This window comes from Lathyrus oleraceus, chromosome 2 (genome assembly GCF_024323335.1).
Source record: "Lathyrus oleraceus cultivar Zhongwan6 chromosome 2, CAAS_Psat_ZW6_1.0, whole genome shotgun sequence".
NCBI classification, from domain to species: domain Eukaryota; kingdom Viridiplantae; phylum Streptophyta; class Magnoliopsida; order Fabales; family Fabaceae; genus Lathyrus; species Lathyrus oleraceus.
Genome location: NC_066580.1, coordinates 69,714,356 through 69,719,866, shown reverse-complemented (window position 1 = coordinate 69,719,866; position 5,511 = coordinate 69,714,356).

Genomic DNA, 5,511 nt, shown 5'->3' with positions numbered 1-5,511 from the left:
AAATGAATTGGAAATATTACGATGTATACTTAAAATGTTATGTTGGACAAAGCTTCAAAATCTCAAAGGAAATACATGTGATAATGCAAGACATTATAGGTCATTTTGGGCCAAATGCATTGAAAGGCAAAAAAGTCCAACTTCAAGTGCCCATAACTCTTTCATCAAAAATCCAAATGATGCAAAATTTAAGTCCATTTTGATTTTCTTGAAACGTTCTACAACTTTGATGTTGGAGATGTTTTCTTTTGAGGCTTGAATCATCAAAAAAAAAGGGCTTGAACATTGGCTAAATTTAGAAACTTTGCCTTTACATGTTTTGCATCTTGCACTTTAAACTCCAATTTCACCAATTTCCACACTTCAAATGGATTTTTGCCCAACATAACAATTGTTCCTTACATCAAAACCTTTCCAACCATTACTCACATGATCATGTTTGGATTTAGCAAATGGTATTTTCGAAGAGGAGAAGCTTTTGGTTCAATTATGCATAACACTTCAAAATTCCATGCACAAGCAATTACCATTCAAATTACACGTCCATTTCACTTTGGTATGATTTCAAATTGCATTTGCCTTTGGTTTTGGGCCTTGTGCATGATCATGCAAGCCCATGCAAGGAATGTCCAACTTCATGCACACAGATTGAATCACCCTCTCCTTGCCATTCCCTCTATAAATAGAAGCTCTATTCCATTCAAAAATGATCCTGGAATCAACCTGAATTGCTGCAGAAATCAAAACCCAACCTCTCACCAAAGAAGCTATTTCACTTTTCTTCAAATTTTTCAGATCCAAAATTCAACTACATCTGGTTGAATCCTTGGATCTAAAGCTTTTAAACCTTCATCCTTTAGTTCATTGATCTTCTGTTTTGATAAAGAAAGAAAGGAATCAAGCTCAAATCTCCAGAATCCAACGTTGTTCTTCAACTGTTTTTTTCTTCGAAACTCATCATCTATTGATCTATTTGCTTGGATTTTGTGTTGGCTGAAGTCCTCTCAATGGAGGCATCATTACTGTGCATTTAATTTTTGAAATCCATCAAGTTCTCATGAACATCACAGAATTTCCATCTCTGATTTCTCTCAATGTAGAGATCTAGAGTGGAATTGAGTGATACAGGGATGATGTACATCATCCCAGCTTTCCAACGGTGTATAGATCGTGTATTTTTGTTGAGCTTTTAAAACCTGCATTTCTGGCCGGAATCTTCATGCTCACCGGAGAAGATGGTGGCTCCGGTGGTCGTCCCATTGCCATATCCAATCTGGATCGTTGGATTCATTTTCCAGATCTAATCTTGGCCATTGCATGATATGACTTTTTTTAATTCAGCATGTGACGTGTTTGACTCAAGCCTTTGGTACGCGCGCGCTTCAGGACCATCAGATTGGCCACGTTAATTAATGAATGTGATCCAACGCTCCCTGATTTTTGTTATTTTTCATTTTCTGATTTAATTTCTTTTATTTCCATTATTTTCAAAAATCAATATCTTCTTCATTTTTAATCCAAAAAATATGGGATCAATTGCATTCTTCTCCAAATAATTTCTAGTTTCTAATTTTGATTTTTAATTTTTTATATTTCATCATTCGATATTTTTTTGTGAATTTTCTATTTTCTGGTTATTTTTAATTCATTTTAAATAGTTTTTGATATTCAAAAAATAAAAAAATATTTTCCTAACCTATTTGAATGATGATGGATCTATGAAAAATATTCTCATCAATTTTTTAATTGATTTGAGATTTATTTGAGATTTTATTTCAATTAGGTTATTTTTATTCATTTTAAATTGATTAAAAATAGTCTCTGACTTTTAAAAATGCTGAAATTTTTTGTCAAACTTAGTTTGACCTTGATGAACTTAGGATAAATCACTTGGACCTTTCAAGGTTGATTTGAAGTGATTTTGAAGTTTGACCTTTCTTTTATTTTTAATTCAAGTTTATTTTAATATTGAAAATGCCAAAAATATTTTGCTTATTGTTTGATCTCCAATCTTCATCTCATTTCTGATTTCTCATTGTTTGACTTTGACCTTCAATGTCACTTGGTCAATACACATGGATTGGTATATTTTATTTGACCTTGTACATTTTGGTCTTTCCATTTCCTTATCCATTCTTCATCTCCTTCTTCTTCTTCTTCTTTCTTTTTGATCAATGAGTTGAAGGTTGATAAGTTAGTATTGATTAGGGAGACTTAATCTTCCTTGATTCAAATCTAATTCATCTTGATCAATTGATCAAGTGAATGGCTTTGCATTAAGGATGAGTTGTTTTCTAAATCATGCAAAAGGCTTAAACCAATACAAGATCAATTCTCTTTTTTCTTTTTGGCATGGCAAGTTGTTGGAACTTGGTTCACTAATCAAGACTTCTAACTTGTGTTGTTGCCTACATTATTATTGACCGGCCTCAGATAGTTGTGACCTCTACATAAGTCCAATTACGATTGCTTAACATAGCGTTAAATTTGCCTTATGGCACACTAACTACTAACATTAACCACTAACAATTAACATTTACTTTTTGCTCTTTACTTTTATGCAATTTACTATTCTTGTACATATTATCCATTTGCTTTTCTCTTTGCTCACTTGAGCACATGTTTATGTTAATGTCATTTGCCTTTTGCTCACTTGAGCACATAATTGTGAATATACTATTGTGCTTGTGTTTTGTTTGTTTGTTGTGGACCAAAATGCAAAAATGGACAAAATGGACTTAGACTTTAGGACTTTCCCTATGCAAACTTGGAGTCAAAGAGCAACTAGGCATTGGGCCTTTAGAGTGCTATAAAAGTCAAAGAGCAATTAGGCATTGAGCCTTTAGAATGCTTAAGCTTGAAGATGAACATTGAAAGGATCATATTCTAAACTCCCTCTTGTCCATTCTTTGATTGTATTATAGAACCTTTTTATGTGTGTTTTCTTGTGCTAGGAGTTCTAACTTGAGCTTATTTGGGGAACCATTACCATGAGCCTCTAAGAGAGAGAGGTCCAAGATACATTGAGGATCTCTTAAAAGGCTTGTTTGATTGCTTGAGCTTACTATTATTGTGATTACTTATTCCAAAGGATGGGAGCTACTTGGATCATCAATATGATCTCAAGAGAGGAACTCCATTGTGGTTTTGTTTCTTATCCTTTACCTCTTTGCTTTACTTAGGATTTAGCCATTCTTCTTCTTCCCTCCACTCTAACCCAAGCCAAAACTTTTTGTGCAAACATTTAACCATTGTTTTCAAACATTAGAAACCTAAGCCTTATGCTTTTGATTTTCAAACTTTCTTTTTCATAACACTTATTTTGAATTGAACTTTTAAGTCAACTTTGACCATGTTTGTATATACTCCTAATTGGTAAATATAACTCATTCAAATGTCTTTTTGTGGTTCCAATGGCCACTTCCTTAATCAAATTTTTGTAAAGATGGTACGTAGGCAATGGGTTTATCCATCCAAATACAAAATGTAAATAAACTTGTACATTCTTTTCTCATCTCTTCAATCATGTTTGCACAAATAAATTTTCACAAAAACAACAATCTTACAACAAGTGTGAAAAGGGTTCCCTAGGAGTACATAGGATGTTTTGGGTGCCTAACACCTTCCCATTACATAACCAACCCCCTTACCCAGATCTCTGTTTCTCTTTTACTAGTTTTTTGTTAAAACTTTTAGGTTTTTGTTCGCTTTCTAATCAGTCCTTTGGATAAATAGAAGTGCGGTGGCGACTCGACTTGTATGATTTACCTTGGATTTAGTCAATATCTCTAATGGTAACGAATACCCCGCTATAGAAGGTAGTGTGGTTACAGGAGAATTGTGAAAAGTAATAGGCAAACCAGAGCGATAACACGGTTTGTAAAAAAAATTCTCACCGAAAGAAAGAATTGTCTCTTAATAGGCTCTGGATACCATGTTGAAATAAACGAGACTAAGAGACATTAAGATTAAATCGTGTGTTGAATAGCACAACGGAAGATGATTTATATAGGAAAAAATACAGATCATGGTAATAATTACATAGATATCCTACTCTATTCTAAAATATACTAGGGAATATTCTATTCATATATATATATATATATATATATATATATATATATATATATATATATATATATATATATATATATATATATATATATATATATATATATATATATATATATATCAACCGTATATGACAGCAATGTGTTTGGATGAAAGAAAATGTGATAGATAAGTGAATTTCGAATCTAGACTCAGTGGTAATCGGTTACTAGTAGTTGGTAATCAGTTAGCTGTGAAAAAAATGAGTTTTGGGGCTATTTTTCGTGTCTATAACCGGTTACCACTATTGTGTGAAGAAATGCATAATTGAAATTGGCATAACTTGAGTTTTGTAACTCGGTTTGCGACGCGGTCGGAAGCATCAGAACGCTAGCACCGAGAGCTATAACATAGTGGAACTTTCATTGTTCTTATTCCACTTCAATTCCCCATTTGGTCCAGTTACCCCCACCATAGGATGATCGGACGTGCACTTACCATGTGGCATGTAAATGGTATAGCTTAGGTGAAACAGGTTTAGGGAAAGCTTCATATAACGCTCAATTAACTTAGAGGGCTATGACATAGTGGGAGTTGTGTTCTTAACTTCCACTATGTTTTCCTTGATTTGTCCGTTGTGTTCTGTTCTGAACAATCGGGTGTGCGCTCTATTATACGGATGTAGTGAATGAACGGGCTCGAGCTTATAGGCGTATACTATTCGAAATTCACTAGTATAATCGGTAATGAACATGTGTGTAATTATTCTCTGAAATGGTTAATGGTTAGAATAAATTATGGGTTGAATAATTACATGTTAACCATAGTGAGGTGTCCTGTCAGTGGACGAACTCGTGAATACTACTCTTGTCGATAGGTCGATAGAGGATTGGAATCTACCGTAGTGTAATTCCGCCATTATTCCTACCGTGGGAAAGGAATGAGCGTAACCTCATTTTCTTCGTACTTTAAAGTAAGACTAGATAAGGATAAGGAATTCTCCGTCGAGAGATTTTCTCCGTTCTCCTGTAGGATATGGAATCCCTTTAGATTTCATCGTGTCTGCTTCTACAGGATAAGGAATGACCAAGAAGGCATTCCTCAGTCTATGTTCTCCTATAGGATATGGAATTCTCGTATTTGGATTCTACCGTGTCTGCAGCTACATGATAAGGAATGGCCATGAAGGCATTCCTCAGTTCTCCTTATCTGGGCAGCGGGTCTGAGATATCAATGAGGGTATCATACAGTGTATATAACACGTAGTTCCCTTTGTTTATCGGGCATAGAGGATAGTATACCGTATACTCACGAGTTGTGTAAAGATGTGTCTGCTTCGATGGTAGTATCTTAGTAGAGTACGAGTGTGTAGTACATTAATCTATCTAAGATCAATATACCCTATAGATTCGAGTGAACTCATAAGATAGGAGGGCTCACTGAGATTTAGTAATCTCACCC